This window comes from Bombyx mori, chromosome 14, assembly GCF_030269925.1.
Source record: "Bombyx mori chromosome 14, ASM3026992v2".
Taxonomy (NCBI): Eukaryota; Metazoa; Arthropoda; class Insecta; order Lepidoptera; family Bombycidae; genus Bombyx; species Bombyx mori.
The window spans coordinates 9,160,940-9,183,256 of record NC_085120.1 but is presented as its reverse complement, the minus strand read 5'-3'; the positions used below and the strand labels follow the sequence as shown (position 1 = coordinate 9,183,256).

Below are 22,317 nucleotides of genomic sequence, written 5' to 3'. Positions count from 1 at the left end.
ATCTATTATTGTCATTAAATTATTTCCGCCGTATTTCGAACACTTTAAAGGTTTCGTGGTTTTCGCGGACGACTGTGACTTATTATTCGTCGACATTTGAATATTACGTTAACTATTTTGTTTTAATATAATAATTATATAATATACGAACATACCTACACAAAAACATTGACGCGTTCAATCGAAATAAATAATAATTTTCCTCATTAGACATTGTAATTATCTTGTTCCACATCTTTATTAATAACCTATTTATTCACGGTATAACGTGGTGATGCAAAAAGCGTGAAAGATTACACGTGTAAAAGGGGAGTGAGCGAAGAAATGGTATATCGTCGTTGTCAAACCAAAATCTGCGCCATGTGCACTTTTTGAGATTTTTACTTTTTGGCTTTTCGTATAGTTCACAGCCCTATCTACCGTATAAAAAAACTGTTATGTGTTAATAAGCTTTAATATTTAATCATCATTATCCTGCCCTTCTCCCAGTCACCTGGGGTCGGCGCAACATGTTTTCTCCTTCCATACTCATCATACATCATACTTCCATACCATACTATCATATACCATTTCTTCGCTCACTCCCCTCCTACCCATATCGTCTTTCACACAATCCATCCATTTCTTCTTAGGTCTACCTCTTCCTCTAAATCCTTCCACATTCATAGTTAACACTCTCTTAACAACCTCATTTTCATTTCGTCTCATCACATGTCCATACCATCCCAAACGTGCACTCCTCAGCTTCTCTGTCACAGGTGCCACTTTCAGACTTCCTCTAACCTCTTTAATAAGCTATAATATTTAAAGCTTTCATTTGATATAGTTCTTAAAAATTCACCTTCATATAAAATTTTATACGAAAATATTTTTACTCGTTAATTCAAAATAGAGTTTTTGCACATAGCAGGTTATGGTTTGACAGCGACGATGTGATAGAAGAGTATGGAAGGAGAAAACATGTTGCGCCGACCTAAGGTTACTGGGAGAAGGGCAGATGATGATGAAAGCGTGGCGATGCAGCTGTACTGGCACTGCGAAAAGAGCGGCAGGATTCTGCACTGATATGTAATATATCAAACCAATGGGTAAAAACTCGATACTTATAGTTAAGTTCTTATCGAAGACACAATAAACCTTATTGAGCAAATTTTTAAAAATATTACCCTGGATTTTTTTTTGTGTTTTTTTTACCCATGATAATAGCCTTGGGAGGCTATTTCAGCTTCACCCTAACATGTAGGTGAGCTCACGGGGCTCAAACCGGAAGTGTTGCTAACACTGGCCTTAGCAAGAGCAGTGCTTCGCAGAATATACTACCGGGTCGGAAACGCGATCCACTGAGAAAATCCGGCGAGAAACTCAGTGGACAGGGTTTGTGGGTTAATTCGCTCGTCGAGCCCTTCGTCGCAAGCGACGGTTTCGACGAGGACGGTGACCGGTATCAGTTATCGATGCGTGAATCTAGTATGGAGGCAAATGGAAGTATTACTAGGAAGTTCCAGAACACAAATGGGAGTGGTACTTCCAACGAGGTCAGACCTGTTCTTTTTGAACCATAAGCCTTTGTCCAGTCATGAAGTATCACTTCGCTAAGTATCAAAATTTTTGAAGCCAACTATTATTTTCTATTCCACTCTGATACAAAAACCGCTATAACCGATGTACTTTCTACATTGTGGAAGTCTATCGTGATGGGTTTGAATCTTTTTTTAAATGTGTTCTACCACCACGAGGTCCTCACTAACAAAACGACACAAAATCAACACCTGTCTTCGCCAAGACGTATTATCTAAATCAATAAAAACCACAAAGTTAAGTGGTCTAGCGATATATATTATAGTATTTAGGACATGTCCTAATGTAGGTAGGAGCTCGGAAATGATAAGATAGTTATTCGTGTAAAAACTATAATGTTTATTTTAACTGATAATATCGATGATAAATGTTTGAGCTTTAAGTATTTGGTCTTCATAGATGATTATGTAATAAATTTGCTACTACATATTTTTGGTTGTTGACAAATAATTTCCTTATTCGTTTGTTTCATTTCAAAGGCTGGATGAGTGCCACTATTGGCTCCAAATTTTTTTTTATTGCTTAGATGTTTGGACGAGCTCACAGCCCACCTGGTGTTAAGTTGTTACTGGAGCCCATAGACATCCACAACGTAAATGCGCCACACACCTTGAGATATATTTCTAAGGTCTCAGTATTGTCACAACGGCTGCCCCACCCTTCAAACCGAAACACATTACTGCTTCACGGCAGAAATAGGCGGGGTGGTGGTACCTACCCGTGCGGACTCACAAGAGGTCCTACCACCAGTAATTACGCAAATTATAATTTTGCGGGTTTGATTTTTATTACACGATGTTATTCCTTCACCTTGGAAGTAAATCGTGAACATTTGTTAAGTACGTATTTTATTAGAAAAATTGGTACCCGCTTGCGGGATTCGAACACCGGTGCATCGCTCGAGACGAATGCACCGGACATCGTATCCTTTAGGCCACGACGACTTCAAATATCCCAGTATTAATAGAGTATACTAGATATTGGATATATTCCCGGTACATACGGATTAAAGTAGTCGAGAATGAGACACCTTAATCTAATGTTCCTTGTAACCGCGCAATGTATTATAATAAAAAGTTAACTGTCGCATACGGTCAACGGTCTGTTTCATATGTTTTTGCTTACAGTGTGGGCTTACCAATGTAAAGCATTAATTAGTGTTCCTCAGTGGTCGAAATTAGACCATAATTCACGGACACTGTAACATTTAAAATCATTTTATCATTTTGTGTGTAACTTTTTTTTGCCTGCCAATTTCAGTTTTTCTATTGAAAACTCTAATGGCCAACAGAGGAGAAAATAATACTGAACGTATTTTTTTTTTTATTGCCTTTTGTTGGCATACGTCCCACCTGATGGTGAGTGGTTACCGTCGCCCATGGACTTCTTTGTCTAAATTTTCAACTTAGAAATTCAATAATGTTTTATGTAAATAACTAATGAGCGCTAACGGATAAAAAAATGTAATTTAAGGTCCAATTTTGTCTTCCCACAAAATCTATCATACGTCTTTTTGGTTCTGAACCCTTATTGAAAAGTTGAAACTAGTAAATTTACATAAAATCACAACTCGCAATTTTGTCTATCTATTTAATTACCATAAGAAACACGTTTTTGATCGTATTTAAACAAATCGTTTCTTCCACACACTTATTATATAACATGTCAACGTTCTAAGATAGAAATTTATTGGTTCCGTTATTTAGTTTGTCGCGTAAGAAACTTAATTCCTTATTCCAAAGTTTCACTGTCTTATAATGTCTGAGTATAATCTTATATTCCAATTAGGTTTCGACCTCATGTTCCCATGTCTCAAGCTAAAACAAAAAAGGCTATGCTTCATTCAATTCAAACTCGTAAACTTTTGTGTAGTGCCAAACGAACAAAGCAAAAGAACCGTATGAAAACGTTTTATTATTCTGGGTGCATAATATGAACTGCATACGTCAACCCTGGGAGACGAGGACCATAACATAAAGACGGAAAATAAAATCAAAACTTTCCAAATTATTTTACATTCGAAGTGAATGCAGATGCATTTAGTTTAGTGACCGTAAATTGTCTCATCTACATAGCTTTTACTGCGTACCAAATGGTAAACAGTCGACGTCGCCCAAAACACGACATTTCAGATCCTCCCGATCCACTAACAGTGCTTTTAGGTACTCCAAGCACCGGTCATCGTTCTCGTCGAACCCGTCGCTCACGACGAAGGGTTCGGCGAGCGAATAGCCCACTAAGTTTCTCGCCGGATCTTCTCAGTGGGTCGCGTTTTCGATCCGGTGGTAGATTCTGCGAAGCACGGCTCTTGCTGGGTTCAGGTTAGCAACGTCATCAGGTTTGAGCCCCGCGAGCTCATCTACTAGCCCGGTGACGTTATATGGTCACTCTAGCTTAGGTAGGAAAAAAGTCTCATCTCGATTTGGAGGGTTTTGAATAAATTAAAACTGTAAGCATAACTAGTAAAGATGTGAGGAGAATATTTTAATCACACACACACGACGTAATTGTGAGAAATTAGTTCATGCCATCCTGTAGATAAAACAATATCATGTATCGCTTACTGACCACCCGTATTGAGCTCCAGAATGTGAAATACGATATTTATGATAACATCATATACTGTTACATAACATCCTAAAGAGAATAGAGGTGTGAAATAATCGTTAAGATGTTAGTGTATGCTGAAATGAAATAAGTATTATTCGTGTAGCAATTTTATGAATGAAACACCTCTTTAAGAAGACTTACAATCACAATAAAATTTCACCGCGGAACTGTTCAGCAATTGTCGTAGCCTACAGACCCAACCTATAGAGACAATAAATTAAATTACCTAAGTTTATCGTTTTCGTATTCACGGACAACCGTAAATTATTCGAAATATGTACATAAATATAAAATGAAAATAATTAACGCGTAATTAAAGAAAAGCAGTGTTCATTATCTACGACCCGCGAAAACTGAAGAAAATATTGTACAGGCAATCCCAGTTTTTAGGTTAGCAAAAAAAGCGGGGTTGGAATGCCCGCGTCACTTGTTATGGCGCACGATTCAATATATGTTTTTCCTACCTATTCTAATAACCTCGAAGGGCTATTCTAGATTCACCGAACTAGTAGATGAGCTTGCGGGGCTCAAACCTGACGTTGCTAACATGAACCCTAGCAAGAGCCTGCTTCGCAGAATCTACCACCGGATCGGAAACGCGACCCACTTAGAAGATCCGGCGAGAAACTAGGTGGGCTAACACAGGATTCAAACACTAGTACTACAAAAAAACTATGCTCGCATTTATCTCAACTAAATATTACGATTATAACCTCTAGAAAATTTAAATCATAAATTCTAGAAGGGATTAAATATCATATTAAATTAAATCACTTGTAATTTAAATATGAATTTATTATGTACATTTCTAAGTGTGTAATGTTAGGTATTGTCACCGGCATACCGCGCCGTCCGTGACTCATGCGGTGTTACCATACTAAAAGACGAATTTAAAATAAGCTATTTAAAATGTAACTGTAGTATTTCTATTAATAATAAGAGACACATTATCTGCTAAATATTCAAATTAATTTTAGAATTCCCAAGTGAAAGTTGTAGATATTTATTTTAAAATCGACGGTGAACGCGTAAGAAGTAGGAATTCTTTAATGTGTTACCTCAAGATAAAGATGTATTATGAAATAAAATTTCTATAGCGGGTTGTTCGCTCGGGGTGTTTCTTTCAAAACAAAGTAAACATTATGCTTGAGACATTAGGTTCATTATAATTCAACGCTGAATACAGTTGTATTGCCAACATAAGGATACCACACACGTAAATTAAACACTAAATTTCAAATAACCAGAATTAATTATATTTTCCACTAACTGTCCATCTAATATTAAGTGATTACCGGATTCCATGAACATCTTGAAACATGAAGTTGCATGAAACTGAATATCCCACTCTTAAAATAAAAACGTTAACCTATTGCAATGAATGAATGAAATAATGAGAAAAGAATGTAGCCTGTTTTACCAATGCTGCGATTAACTGAATGGTACCACCACAAAAGTTGGATGGTTGGTTGGTATGGATTTGTTACCGTCTACTGAACAAAAAATCCCAAGTTTAATGCTTGGCTTCAACAGAAAATATTGTGTTTCTCGACAGAAATAAATCCACAATCTCAAAACATTAAGGAAAATGTTTCATCCACTATAATTAATCCTATTATATATTAAAGTTTAATCTAGCGTCGATATATAGACGTATATCAACAACACCTTAGTCGTCCACGAAAACCGTTAAGTATTCGAAACGTCGGAAATAACATAGTGACAATAAGAAACGCCAGATTAAACCCATAAAATTTGTTTTAATTACTCGTATGTCTAGAACTCCCGAAATCCGATGACAAAAAAAAAACTATATTTAAACACAAATTTAATTCCTGACAACCCCAAAATAAGTGAGCTGTTGAAATAATCTCATCGAGCGCACCCAGCACCGTGGTTTTACATACAATCACTATAATGTAATGAGAGCGTGGTCACACCAGACTGACATGCCGGTGATATGCCTTGTCATGCCCATTGTTCGGAGAAAAAACGCTATTCAGTGCTGTAAGAGCCAATCCTCACGAGAGAAATGCGCTCAGTCACCACTTGTCTTGCTGCAGTAACGCAAGAAGTGCCTCCATCAGCACTCGACTGAAAAATCAAGCGGTTATCCCATTACAATTCCTAGCCGCGGTTTGTTGAGTTTTCTTCTAAGTACCTACTTCTAACTGCGTGATCTATAGTGAAAACGAGGCTCGTAATTAATTTTACGATTAAGTACATATTATTCACAAATTATATTGATGTCTGCTCTCACATAAAGAGCGAAAAGGACAACATCATCTACGATCGTAATACAGTCAAAATTGACACTTTGCAGTCACTTGTTTTACAAAAATCGACTAATTAGAATATTTTTTTTATATAAATTGAAATCGACTATGGCCATGTTCCTTGAGACAAGCCGCAGTGGAATTAGATAATATGGTATTTGATATGGGATCTTTATGAAGAAAACAGATATCTACCTTTAAATGGACTATAAATTAAGTTACATTTCCTTTTGTCGTAAAGTTCAAAATTGCATATCATATGTTTGCCTTTGAGAAAAATAAGTCGCAATAGGTTTTATTGAATTCTTTCGCAGTATTTGTTATACAACAAACTTAAGTGAAATTAGTTGTTCTCTTCTAAAACAGGTAATTAATTACTTTCATTTTCTTTCCAGATCCAAACGCACCCGATCTGCACGTGGAAACATTTAAGGAAGTGAATCAGGTGAGTCAAAGGAGATATTCAGTTCAATTGCTTTTACTTCGTAACGACCATCTCGCAGGTGAATGACCTAATGACATAAATGCACTAATGTCTCCGAAAGATTAGTTTTTTATCTATGTAAAGTATTTAAGTTTTCAAATTAAATGTCGAACGAAAACCTCAGTATACTACATAGACCTATATAGTAGGGACACGACGTGTTGTTCTATACGTACAATTGCTTATATAAATAGCACCCATTTTGAAGGCACACACATAAACATATATCTATCTCGTTCTTACTCAGCACTGTAACTCGCAGGAAAACAATTTAACAGTATTTCAGTGCGTATATAAAATGAAACATGAATATACGTAAATGTCTAATGAGGCCGAAAATCCGCCATGTTTAGCGCACCAAATGTCATTGTCACCTCAGTTCAGCCGTCTGTTTTGGGTTGTATAGGTTTCATACTTCAGTGGTATAATAGCATAAGCCTCTGAGGCTAAATCAATTCTGACAGCTTACGTAATATGAACACGACATACTTAGCACACTCGCTTAAAAGATGCATTTTTTTCTGAGCAGTTAAACTAAAGAATAGGAAAGTTATAGCTTCATACAATTTTGATTACTTTACGACATAAAATACATAATAACTACCCACCCTGAAGGTTTACGTCGATAGTTTAGATAATACGTAAATTATTATTTTTGAGTGATTATTTTTTATTCCACGATGCTATTCGTCCATCGTGGAAGTTATCCGTGAAGTACGTATTTCGTTGGAAAAAATCGTACCAGTCTGCGAGATTTTGACCGATGGTAGGACCTCTTGTGAGTCCGCGCGTCGGTCATCGTTCTCGTCGAACCCGTCGCTTGCGACGAAGGGCTCGATGAGTAAATGAACCCACAGACACAGCCCACAGAGTTTCTCGCCGGATCTTCTCAGTAGGTCGCGTTTCCGATCCGGTGGTAGATTCTGCGAAGCACGGCTCTAGCTAGGGTTCGTGTTAGCAACGTCGTCAGGTTTGAGCCCCGTGCGCTCACCTACTAGTTAAGGTTACGCTGATATAGCCTCTCAAGGCTCTCAGATTAGTGAAGGAAAAAAAAAAGAGTCCGTGCGGGTAGGCACCACCACCCCGCCTATGTCTACCGTGAAGCAGTAATGCGTTTCGGTTTGAAGGGTGGGACAGCCATGTAACTATACTTGAGACCTTAGAACTTATATCTCAAGGTGGGTGGGGCATTTACGTCGTAGATGTCTATGGCTCCAGTAACCACTTCACACCAGGTGCCCACCTGTGAGCTCGTACACCCATCTAAGCAATAAAAAAAAATCTGAATACTACATAGTAGCATCGAACGATTCGAGTACCTTGAGTGTCCACACTTGTCAATCTTACACGGGATATGTCGATGCCTCCAATGAACACTACTCGAGTTTTGAAATTTTCGTTTTTCACGCAAATCGCTTCACTATTTTAAAAGTATTACAAATCATTATTGATGGGGCTCGAAGCAAGAGTAAATCAGCTAGTTACACGAGAAAAATCCATAAATATATCTGCAATAATAAAGGTTTTATCAACTTTTTTCGTTTAAGCGCTCCTCCTGTAAACCTACGAATTTGGAGTTAGCGTAGTCTTCATTGGAGGCATCGATGTATAAGATTGACAAGTATGAGAACACTACAACGTCACTTATTCCTAATTATGTCACTCCAGGATACCTCCAAGAGTCATTAAATGAATCGATAAACTGGTTTTAGTCAAAACAAAATGAGTCACCAATAGTAATATCTCAAGAAGCCTGTGTAAAGATAACTCACATTCTTAGAACGACATTCCCTCGTAGTACCCGGACAATTCATGAATGGCGGTGCGTCACTCCGTGACTCAGAGTTCGCGGATTGCCCTCGTTTTTTTTTTTTAACATTAATAACTTTTCGAAACTTCAGGTAGTGAAGTCAAATATTTCCATCAATCGAAATGTGAAAATCAACTTTATGAGCATAACTTTAAAGCTTGTTTTCGATTATTCTATAGGAGTTTGGTTTAAAAAAAATCCCAATTTTTGTTGTACATATATTGTTTAGAAGTTCGTTGTCGTTTATTTAATTATTTTACTGTTTTTATACTTGATGCTAAAATAGCTATGATAATATTATTTTTTTGCTTACCTATTGCTAGATGTGAGTGCACTAGTTCATTTACTGGTGATTGGAAGGAATTACTGCCATTAGATTCGTTACGGAAATATACGAGTACCATATATTGCTAAAATACAGTTCTTTTAAGCAATAAATATTAAGCCGTCAAGTTGTAACCTCAATTAGCACTAAGCGAGGAGGTCACATATATTACACAGTACATTTTTGTCGGTAACGGTACAATGGTATAGTGGTAGAAAGGCGGTGTACCAACCATAGCTTATTCCATAGCGATCGGCCCGACCCGACCGGATGAAATCCATTTAAAATTAATACTAGTCCCAGTTTGTTAATCAATGTACATTTTAATTTGAAGAGGCCATAACTATATTGAAATGCGAACAAATTTGAGTGAAACTCGTCGAAATCGTACTAGAGGTCCCGCAGTAGTCGAAATTCGACTATAATTAATTGGAATTGTAAGTTTGTACACTATTATGATTGTATTTTATACAGAAGTATAAATATAAATAAATACAATTATCTTAATACTGATCATAATAGTGATTATAGAAATAATCACCAATTTCGCCAAGACTACACTATAAAAAATATTAACAAAGACAAACAATATTTAATCTCAATTTGACAACAGACGTCAAGAACAAAAGTTTGACAATAAATAGTATGCATGCGTGTGTGCGTCAAATACATGGTGTGTAGTGTGTGTTATGTTTTCTTTATTGATTTAATGTATCTTTTGTGCATTATTTAAAAAATATATTAGCATTGTGCACTTCTTCTCTATATTCTCTACTAGCTGACCCGGCAAACGTTGTTTTGCCATATATGCGCCATCTATTGATTACTTACTCAACCCAGTCGAAAGGTATCGACATCTGTTAGAATCATTTGGAGATAACAGATAATTGTGACTGTCAAATAATAACAGACAAATAATTAGCAATAAATTAAAATTGCGACTATAATTTGAGATTTAAACTATCCTATCTCTCAAGTTGGATCGAACTGCACATGGTGTGCGAATTTTATTATAATCGGTTAAGTGGTTTAGGAGTCCATTGAGGACAAACATTGTGACACGAGATTTATATATATTAAGATAAGTGTGGAAAATTTCATACTCCTCCGTCCGCGCAATTTTCGTAAAAAGGGATACAAAGTTTTTGCTTCACGTATTAATATATAGATTCTTTGGTACATTCACGTAATAATAATATACATAGGTCGCGGCGTCGGAGCGAAATATAACAAGATTGACACACGATTCGGATCCTCCCAATCCAGTGCCGGTACTTTTATGTACCTCAAGCACCGGTCACCGCTCTCGTCGAACCCGTTGCTTGCGATGACGGGTTCGGCGAGCAAACCAACCCTCAGACACACCGAGTTTCTCGCCGGATCTTCTCAGTGAGTTGCATTCCCGATCCGGTGGCAGATTCTGTGAAGTACTGCTTTTGCTAGGGCTAGGCTTAGCAACGTCCTCAGGTTAGAGCCCCGTGAGCTCATCTACTCGCCTGGTTAGGCTGGTATAACGTCTAGGTTTACCAGCAAAGTCACAGGGGGAAATAGCCGGCTACAAACATATGTAAGTAGGATAGAATAAAAAGGTCATAGCGGGAAATAGTCCACACTAATAATATCTAATGGATTTCATAATATGTAAAAGCGAAGATGGCACGAAGCGCTTCTCTGAAATATATTCCATGATGTTTCTGTATATTGATTTGATATACGTTTTATATATACCAAAACGACCAACATAAATCTCTCTTCGTTAAACTTTCGACCCACAAAAAATCGTTAAAGCATTTACGTACAACTGACAATTTATCCATTACCAATGACAAATTCCAAATGACGGACATCAACACGTCCTTAAATCATCCTTAAATACGATATTAATGGCATTTTGACAACCATGGGCGGAGCGGAGGAAGCGACGTCTATTGATCTACGTGTGAAATTCTAAATATACCTGTAATTCAAACAAGGGAGTAACTTTAACTCGACTTTAATATATAATTTACTAATAAATAATTTGCGAGCTTAAAGAAAAAGCTCGGCTTCACTGTCTTTTGGAGATCATAACTTCGATTTGATTTAGTGTAAGAAAGAGATATAAAGGTATGTGGCGGGTAGCCTTCATACAACCCAAGATATTTGACAGATGCCTGACACTCACGCAGCATTCAAGCTCGGTCTCGAATCACCGTAGACTTCCAGCAGCACTGGCACTTGCAAGCTAATCTCAGCACGGACAACGCTAACTAAATGACACAACTTCGTCTCGGAGGGGAAGCCATCATACGACGTAAGATATTTGACAGATGCCTGAATCTCGCTTACGACTTTCAAGATAAGCCTGCATATATTATACAAGTTCTGAACAAGAACATTCGGACCGTCGGTCTGACGAGCAATATCACCCGCTCGGTGGAAGATCTTCCTTCCGTCGTCTAAGCCTACAGTTATACCAAAAAAAATACTTTCTATTAAAACACAGAATGCCAGCTCTGAACTTGTTAAGGTCTACATTGTAAACATTTGTGAAAACATCGGCATGCGAGCAACAAGTGACATTTTCTCTGTATTTACTAATGGCAGACGTAATCAAAAACTGTTGTATTGGTTACTTTCAGTTCCAATTCACGCTGGGGTTCTTTAGCTCGGGTTATAAGAGTGCCTATCATTGTTTTATGTATCTTATAACTTTAGCATCTTCACGTTTGATAATCTACTACCATTGTATTTGAAGTATCTCTTAGTGTACATTACTGATGGTTTGATTTTGTGTCAAACGAATATTACTTTAATTATTAGCGAACCTTGAATAGACATGGCAACAATTAATTATGCAATACCATAGACAACGCGAGTCACAGTTACGTCGTGCTTCTCTATGGTGTGAAATTGTCTATGACATATTGAGGGCGGAGACAATGGAGCACGCATCGTGGTATGCATGCAAGTAATGTACATAATACTTATGTGCATCGGTTTAATTTGGTTTAGTCCTACGTTCGAGGTCCGGTAAAAGTAAATCTAAGACTTTTCGTATAGAATTCACGCTATTTGTTAGGAAAAATATCTGATACAATTTTTTTTCGCTATTGTTATAATAATTAGTGGTCGTCGTGGCCTAAAGGATAACACGTCCGGTGTATTCGTGTTGAGCGATGCACCAGTGTTCGAATCCCGCTGGCGGGTACCAATTTTTCTAATGAAATACGTACTCAAAAAATGTTCACGATTGACTTCCACGGTGAAGGAATAACATCGTGTAATAAAAATGAAACCCGCAAAATTATAATTTGCGTAATTACTGGTGGTAGGACGTTTTGTGAGTCCGCGCGGGTAGGTACCACCACCCTGTCTGTTTCTGCCCTAAAGCCGTAATGCGTTTCAGTTTGAAGGGTGGGGTAGCCGTCGTAACTATACTTGAGACCTTAGAACTCATATCTGAAGGCGGGTGGCGCATTGACGTTGTAGACGTCTATGGGCTCCAGTAACCACTTAACACCAATTGGGCTATGAGCTCGTCCACTCATCTAAGCAATAAAAAAGTTTAGTCTAGACTAAACTAAAGTTATTGTTTTCCGAAAATAATCTACATAACAACAAATATCTATATTATATATTAATACGTGAAACAAAAACTTTGTATCCCTTTTTACGAAAATTGCGCGGACGGAGGAGTATGAAATTTCCCATACTTATAGAGAATACAGAGAAGGAGTGTACAATGCTAATATTTTTATTAAATAATGCATAAAAGAAACATTAAATCACTAAAGAAAACATTACACACACTATCATGTATTTGACACACCCACGCATGCATATTATTTAATTTTGTTTATTGTCAAACTTTTTTATTGCATAAAGTCTATGGTCAAATTGAGAATAGATTAAATATTGTTTGTCTTTGTTAATATTTGTCTAAAGTGTAGTCTTGGTGAAATCTGTGATTATAGAAGTATATTAAATAGTCTTTGACAATAGAACCATAATAATGTTCAAACTTATAATTTCAATTAATTATAGTCGAATTTCGACTACTGCGGGACCACTAACTAGTACGTAAACAAAAACATACATCATATCATTCTTGAGTACGTTCTTTTATTGTCTGGACTTCTCTTCACGGATACATTATTAACAAAACCGCCTGTTTTACGCTGGACCCTCACAATATTCTACAAGGTATTATTAAAGTATTATTTCTGTTTAGATTCTCACATTGTGACAAGAATTATGTGAAATAAAATTGTAGCTTATACAGTAAGTCGCTATACATAACGCGGTAGTCCCGCGGTAACACTTACCGTCGATGTACGTGATCGGAATAAACATTGAGTCATTGGGAAAAACAAAATGGCCGATATTCAACAATAATACCGACGCGTAATATGTTGTGGTCATATTTAAAATATGTAATTAACAATTCTGTTATTGGTTGGCTACAAAACATAATACGATATTATCTATGCATACCATATACCCATACTATACGCCTATTACACATACTATAAGACTAAGATCACAGATGTTTATCTATGCATACCATATACCCATACTATACGCCTATTACGCTTACTATAAAACTAAGATCATAGATGTGAAAGTTTATATGTTTGGATGTATGCTACTACTAAAACCATACAAATATTACTGTCTATACAGATTTGAATGAAATTACGTACTAAAATATCTCTTACCCTTGATTAACACATATAGAAAACATTTTACTGTCATAAATAACACGACCCGGGTAAATGTACAGAAAATACGTTAGTATGATGTTATCTATCAAGACATTTTTTGTTAAACATGTTCATAAATAAATTTCACTAACAATACGACTTCAGGGATGGCTCTTAGGTCGGTGTGCTTAGGGCGAGTTTGCCGTTTGCCGCTAAGGGCGCTGTTCCAACTGCATACAAATCTGAGTTAACGTTTACGCTATCGAGAACGTTAAAAAACTCGCACTAAGCACACAGAGGTCGCAGATACGACCGAACACGTGTCGTATGGTACTAATTCCCTACGTCAGCCTTCTAGTGGGATATTGTCGGCTTCTTACGAAAGTTCTAGAATTCTGCCTACGTGAAGACCTCTCAACCAATTACTACGGTTAATTGCAAGTAAGTGTACAGTGACAAAACAAGTCCATTGTCACGCCCGTGTCGCCAACATTCGAATCGTGTGCAGCCAACACATCACGATGATTTGAATACCCTGTGCTGTTACCATCCACAGAGCCAATGAGGTCAACCAGTATATGTCTGTTTGGGCGCTTTTTCCATATTTGACAGTTACTTTCTTTTAAGCGATCGATTTTTCACGTTCTGATTGAGGCTGCAGTTACAGTGGTCAACACATTCTATAGATCTTCTTCTTCTTCGTCGCTATCTTCATTGCTGAAGGTCGTGTCCCTGAAACTTGACCGTGGCCTGTCTCGTGAGCTGTTTCCATCTCGTCCGGTCCTCCGCTTCTTGAATGGCGGTTGCGTCTGGCAGCCCAGTTAAGGCGGTTATTTGATCACGCCAACGGCTAGGTAATCGGCCGCGGGGTCTCTTTCCTTCTACTTTGCCCGTCACAATCACTTTGTCCAAGTTATCTGACTGTCGGCGGGCAATATGACCGAAGTAGCTAGGGATCCTCTGGTAACAGATTGTTGAGAGCCCGACTCGGATGCGAAGCTGATCCAGGATAGATTTATTTGTCCTCTTGGCCGTCCACGGAATTCGGAGCATTCGTCTCCAGCACCACATTTCAAATGCGTTTATTTTCTTCAGCTTATTATTATTATTTCTTTATTTGTTTCTATAGATAATATAGCGTTAAATGCCACCAATCACTTTGACTTTTAACCTCAGAGTGCATTGAGGCCGAATCATTGTACCCACCATACCCATTGTGCGCGAACTCACACTACACTCTACCCTCAGTAAATATGCAGTGTTTACAGATATTAGTGGTTTATTTTGACTATTCGAGATCTTTTATTAGACCGTCGACAAAAACTCCGATTAGAAAAAGTATGAATAGAATTAGGAAATTCAAAAGTAAATTGAAGCTTATCAAATCTGTGAAAAAAAAAACATTTTTTCTTAAATCTTTGACTAGAATATTCTATATTCCAATTGGATCCGCAACATTCTTGCCAAAGAGTATTTTTACGTTACAGGCATATTCAAATCAAGAATGATTGTAACGCTGAAATATTATGTTCATTTCAAATGTTTGTTACCAAATTGTAACTAATTGTAGTATTCAAAAAGGCCCATGTTTTGAACGCTAACCTCTTAAGGTCAGTTAAAATTTCTCTCCGATTTTTAATATAACTAAAAGAAAATAGTACATGGTATCTAGTATCATGAGTAACGTGGTTCAGGGCCGCTCACAAACAGGTTCATGGCCACGGGTAAGAAACCTAAAACAATGAGACCATTACCGTGATCCGACGCAACATCGCGCTCATTACATTCACAATGACTAATCACAAGCGACTGTCCACCCGGAAAAATGCAAGAAAAACATAAAACGTACAATGACAATAAAAAACATGCCTTCGACCGTAACAAAATAGAGTTAATTTTTGATTATACGATCAAACTAAATTTCGTATTGTATTGAAAAGCGAAGTGCGTTAGCGTGACAAGCGAGTGAAAACTGAAAAATCATGTTTAAATTTATTGTTAACTAGCGGCCCGCTCCGGCTCCGCTCGAGTCTTTAACAAAAATTTCAACGATATTTGACGTTGTTTTATTTTTATAAATAAAATAACACCTGTTGCGGCATAACTATAATAGTGCTGTCGTGCCACAAATGTGTTCTACAAAGTCGTAGTACATTATTTTATTCTATCATGAATAGTTTTCTCAGGGCACGCGATGTAAAGAATATTTTAGGTAATTTTTTACACCTTGCGTTACATTATTGGAGTTTTAGTAAGGACCCCTAATTAAAAAAAAAAGATAATAGCTTATGTCACTCGGGAATAGTGTAGCTTCCAAGCAGTGAAAGAATTTTTCAAATCTGTTCGGTAGTTTCGGAGCCTATTCAATACAAACAAACAAACAAATCTTTCCTCTAATCAGTATAGATAATACGTCATGAACTTTCGCAATTATTCATTCGATGGCATTGAACTGTGTAAGTCGTTAAATTGATTGCCACTGTTTTTTGCCATACCTATTCGCTGGTATCTTAAGGGTTATTTCGGGTATCCGCGGACAGGTGGGTGAGTTCACGAGCTATCAACCTGAGAGAATTTTCCAGCACTAGTCCTAGCAAGAGCAGTACTTCGCAGAATCTGCTACCGGAATCGCGACCCACTGAGAAGATCCGTCGAAAAACTCAGTGGGTTGTCTTTATGTTGTAACTGTATCAAACAACGAGTGCTCAGTTCTGCAATTGTCCACTTATTCGGATATAAGACGGTAAGCTAATTCAAATTATGCAAAGATGAAACAACTTGAATGAAATTATTTATTTATTTCTTCTGCATAACCAAACATTCTTTTCACTGACATTTCTGTCATTGGTATTTCTCTCTGACACTCACAGATAGATAGTTTTAGCAAACAGATATGAAATTTAAAAAAGTAACACGAACAAACTATTAAATATTTGTTCTCATTTAAATATATTTTACCGAACCTTCATTCACACACAACGCACCCCAAATGTCTCTTGTGCTATGCCTGAAAATGTCCAGTCACTATCCATAATGTTAGTTGAAATCCAAGACTAAACCCCTTATGTTGAGTTAACAACTCCAGTTGAATTTCGTTTTCAGTATAAAATCCCTCCCAATCTTTATCGAGTCGACACTCTATACTTGGCAGTCAGTACAGTAGTACAGCCTAAGCCAAATCACCATACCGTGGTCACCATTTCTCATCACTAATTAATTTCAATTCCAATTCAATGAACAGACGTGTTCACACTTACCGCATTCCTAACAATTTTGCACTGCGATATGGTATCGCTATCATTACAGTTCATTAATTAAATGGTTTTTTTTCTCTTGGCTTTGTACGGAAACAAATAGACTCGTGTGCTGTATATGAACTAGATTATACGCTCTGTTTTAAGTTAGAGTAAAAACTGAACATCATCACTCGCTCTTGTGTTCAAGATCCTGTATTGCTAAACAATAATTGGCACTGTTATGCTTTCGAAAAATCTGAGTAAATACTCTGTAGATAGGTTATAAGCACTGTAAATTGATGAATTGAACGGTAATGCACTAAGTAATTTCACTGCTCTATACTCAACTGAATACGCTTCGATTGAGATTCCATTTCATCCAAACAAATTTGGATCCAACAGTAAATAGCCGCTGTTTATTATTAACTGTCTTTTCTATACTACATTGAATAAAACAATTTACGAAATAAGCCCATTTACTGAAAGAAGCTCTTGAGATGTCTCTTGCTGGCCACCTTTCGTAAGACACTACTTGGCTGAGATGCATTCCTACGCGGCCCGCACACACATAGACACCCTCCAATCTCTAAAATCCCGCTTTTGCAGGCTAGCCGTCGGAGCTCCGTGGTTCGTGAGGAACGTTGACCTACACGACGACCTGGGCCTCGAATCTATCCAGAAATACATGAAGTCAGCGTCGGAACGGTACTTCGATAAGGCTATGGCGTCATGATAATCGCCTTATCGTTGCCGCCGCTGACTACTCCCCGAATCCTGATCACGCAGAAGCCAGTCACCGTCGACGCCCTTGACACGTCCTTACGGATCCATCTGATTCAATAACCTTTGCATTAGACGCCTTCAGCTCTAACACTAGGAGCAGGCTTAGGGACCTCGGTAACCGTACTCATCGAACTCGACAAAGAGTTCGCCGTGCAACCTAACCCATGAATCAGCTCGCTGTGTTTCTCGCCGGATCTTCTCAGCGGGTCGCGATTCCGATCCGGTAGTAGATTCATTCGCGAAGCAGCTGCTCTTGAGCTGTTAGGTCTCCTTCGGAGGCGCTCGTGTAGCTGTTAGCAAATCCCACCCCTCCTGGCTGAGCCTTTGCTCGCCCACCTGTCCTGGTGAAACTGGAAAGGCCTCCGGGCCACCAGTAATCCTACAATCATAAAAAAAAAAAAAGATGCGTTCCACGTTGCTCTATTCAAGAACCCGTTAATTCCAGCGATCATCATGTATATCGAGCCCACTTTAGCTTGCCAATTCTCTGAGCTATGTCGATGACTTTAGTCCTCTGTCGAATAACCTCAGATTTTATTCTCCAGAGAAGCTCCAAGCTCTTGCCATAGCCCACTCAACTAGCGACATTGAGCTCACGAATAAGCAGCACTGTAAGAGTTCACGTTTCAACTCCCTAAGCCATAATCGTTAGGACTCGCTGGTTGTAAACTATTGTTTTCGGTCACTTTCGTTCCAAAAGATCTCACGACGATGACCACCCAACTTTATGAACCTTAAGCCCGTAGGCAAACAAAAAAATACCTGTCGATTCTTGGTCGTAAACCAAATTTTCGGTAGATCACTGGTAGGTAGGAGTATCAGAAAATTTTCCTGTAAATAATTTACGCAGCTTCAATTCGTAAGATAAATGTAAGTTGATATCTAAAGAATGTTAAGATTAGATTGGATGCTGTCATGTTATCGATGGGACATTGAGTACAAAATCATAATAATACTTGTGAAGATAATGACGAATTTGAATTAGGTAGCCACTTGCCTTAGACCCGTTTACTGTTCTGCAATTGGGATGAACTGACGGTTTCTAGAGAAAACGTTGTAGACACCATATAATTAATGCCGTAGCTACTTTTAAACAAGAAACTGTCAGTTCATCCCAATTGTATATACAATCATCCTTTACAAACATTAACGTCACAACGTAAATAATCTTCGCGAGGAAAAGTAACAAACAAAAAACGGGCTTTAAGTAAAATTGTCAGAAACAAGATTCGAGTTTTTCCTATTACAAAAGAAGCATCTTTTATCGAGACAGTAGATGTAAAGCTACTGTCTCGATCGTTAATTGCTTAATAAAATAATACAAGAATGTAATTTAGAAACAAACAAAAAATACGATTAAATAACGCAAATCGAACTAACAATAATTCTCATCTTTTCTTTTTATCCTCTTGATTACTGGTCAAGAGTGGTCAAATTAGAGCGATGTTATTTTTTTGTCATCGGTACTTGATACGAGTGAAAACTTTCATGTTAATCAGACATACTAAAAACTAAAAACACAATACCAAAAGCTAATGAAATCGTGTTTAAAAATTACTCATCTTCCAGAATTAAATGAAGAGAACGCAAGCTAACCAGGAATATTATTAAACAATTAGTTTACAGGAAATTCGTGTCTAAATAAGGACAGTTATTTGATGTATCCTCCTATAATTGCTAAATAAATACACTACAAATTTATTAAAATCTATTTTGTAGTAATACTTATAGTGTTTGTAATAACACCAGGCCTTAGGCACTCCGAGCTCATGTCACTGTTTTTTGTCGAATTCATTATGCAACCTAACCCATAAACACAACCCACTGAGTTTCTCGCCAGATCTTCTCAGTGGTTCGGGACCCCGATCCGGTGGTGGAATCAGCGAAGCACTGCTCTTGCAGGTCTAGTGTTACCAAATTCTCTCAAGTTCAGACCGTGACCTACCGGCTGTAGCCGAAATAGTCTCTTAAGGTACCAGCGAATTTGTAGGGGAAAAAAGAATGCGTATTGTAAGTCAATAGTGCTAGCTTGACTTCCAGCATCTTCCTGACGCCATTTAGTGATGAGTTCTGGCTTGAAGAGGACAGTGGTTGTAGATCACAGTTGAGACTCCGTGTCCCAAAGTAGGTTCACGTTATGTGGCTTCAATAACCACTAATATTAGGCAAGCCGAAATCCAGCCCGTGCTATCTGCGAAATAAAAATAAAAAACCCGAAATACATCTTCGTTTAAACCGGGTCAATACGCGTAAGGAATGCACGGTGACCTTTTCAATTATATTCCGTTTCAATTTAATTATTAGCGCAGGTCGCAGGATTAAACGTTACGACCTTGCTCGTCGGTTTATTGATTAAAACTTTGACATTTAACTTCAACGGCGAAGCAGCTGCGAATTCTGTAATCGACAATTACTGGGCAGATGTCCCACCGTGCATGGTCAGCCTTATGTACGTTGGACATTTTTCTAGAAATAGACGCGCCCGTAGGATTTTCACTTGTTTCATTCAAGTGTGCCTAGTTCAAAATTTAAAAAAAAGTATAAAGAAACACGGTTTGAGTCCTACAATCACGATTGTTATTAGATCACATAATTCGTACACAAAAGTAGTGTGAAGGCAGCAGTTGCTCTGTCACAGGTCACCAGGGAGGTAACGACTATAGGAACATTCTCCACCGAGCGGGTGAAATTCCCTTGTAGTCCGATTGTCTGAATGTTTGTTTATGTTTACGAAGTAATGGATTACTAGTGGCCAGAAGGTCCTTCCAGTTTCACCAAGACCGGCGAATTCGCGCTTAGCCACGAGGGTTTTTCCCTATCGATTCTAGTGACCACAAGGGGTTCGCCGAGCGAGTAGGTACGGGGCTCTAAACCTGCCGAATTTACTAACTAGCAAGAGCCGTGCTTCGCAGAATCTACCACCGGATCAGAAACGCGACCCACTAAGAAAATCCGGCGAGAAACTCAGTGGGCACCAAATGTTATTCTTCGAAACTTGTAGATATGCAAGCTTATCTTGAAAATGTCGTTAGCTAAATTCAAGCGTCTGTCAAATATTTGTTCTATAATGACTACCGCCACATCACTTTGTCGTTAAAGTCCCAAACTTCATACAAAAAATTCTCTCTCGATGGCCCAGACATACCGCAGATAATTATAAAACATTCCCGCCATTAATCGTCAATGACAGCCGCTGCAATATTGTATTTCATCATCAAATACCGCGATCCCATACATCTGTATCGTTTTACGGCAAAGGAATTCTCTTTGTGTTACCCGTAAACCAAACAAGGAGGCTTAATCACTAACATGGAATGTGTAACGGTGCCACCTAATCTAAGTGTAATGTTTCAGTCTTTGCCTGTTATGAACAGAAAAAAAAATGTCTGATCTATATAAAGAAGATGGATTACCTACTTCTTTTATTTCAGTTTTATTTCACCGTTTTGTAAATAAGTGAAGTTTTTATGTTGATAATCAAAATCTTCTTTGCAATTCTTCTTATAAAGACTCATAGACATCAACAGTTTCCTATATATCTCGTTTGTAGAGTATCTTGTATGACATAGCTATCCGGAAATCGTATGAAGGTTCATTCATTCTACTCTCCAAGCATTGGTCACCGTTTTCATAGAAAAATTCGACGCGCAACCTAGCCACAGACACAGCCTACTGAGTTTCTCGCCGGATCTTCTCAGTGGGTCGCGATTCCGATCTGGTGGTAAATTCAGCGAAGCATTGCTCTTGTAAGGGCTAGTGTTCCGTTCTCACCTCCCCGGCCGAGCATAGCTAAAATTACCATAGCCCAAAAGTAACTGAAAAAATCTATCACTACTGTGTACTGGTGGTAGGACCTCTTGTGAGTCCGCACGGGTGGGTACCACCGCCCTGCCTATTTCTGCCGTGAAGCAGTAATGCGTTTCGGTTAGAAGGGCGGGGCAGCCGTTGCAACAATACTGATACCTTAGAACTTATATCTCAAGTTGGGTGGCGCATTTACGTTGGGCTGTGAGCACGTGCAACCATCTAAGCAACAAACAAAAAAACTCCGGAAACATACTACATATATGTAACAATAGGTGTTCAAGCAGTGACGGCCTCCGTTGGCAACTGGCAAGAAACTGAGACCTTGATTCATCAAGGTCTCAGTTTCTGGTCAAATTTTCGGGGATTTCAAGGAAAATTTCGGGGATTCAAAGAGCCGAACCGGAGTCGTAATCATGTCATCATATTATGAGTGGATTTAAAGCTTCTGGTGTATGGCCTTTGAATGCTGATATTTTCCAAGACTCCGACTTTGCGCCATCTTATGTTACTGATCGCCCAGATCCTACACAAGAACCAGATATCGTAAATGTCACAGAAAATTTATCATTGAATCTTGAAAATCCAGAACTATTAGATTCTGCCCCTGAATTAGATATCAGCACCACGGAAATTATAAACCAAATCGAAACTGCGAACGAACCAACTTTGAGTTGCTCTAGTTTACAAAAAACTTTTTCGCCATCGAAGATTAGACCTCTACCA

The 22,317-nt window shown here is 38.1% G+C and overlaps 1 protein-coding gene across 2 annotated transcripts in view; it reads left to right on the top strand.

The window, feature by feature from the left end:
- Window positions 1-22,317, top strand: part of LOC101741429 (uncharacterized) — a 53,776-nt gene that overhangs the window by 5,149 nt on the left and 26,310 nt on the right. For both annotated transcript variants that reach the window (XM_038015247.2, XM_038015245.2), the window contains exon 2: window positions 6,860-6,909. The gene's annotated coding sequence lies outside the window, so the exon portion shown is untranslated. The remainder of the gene's footprint in view (window positions 1-6,859; window positions 6,910-22,317) is intronic.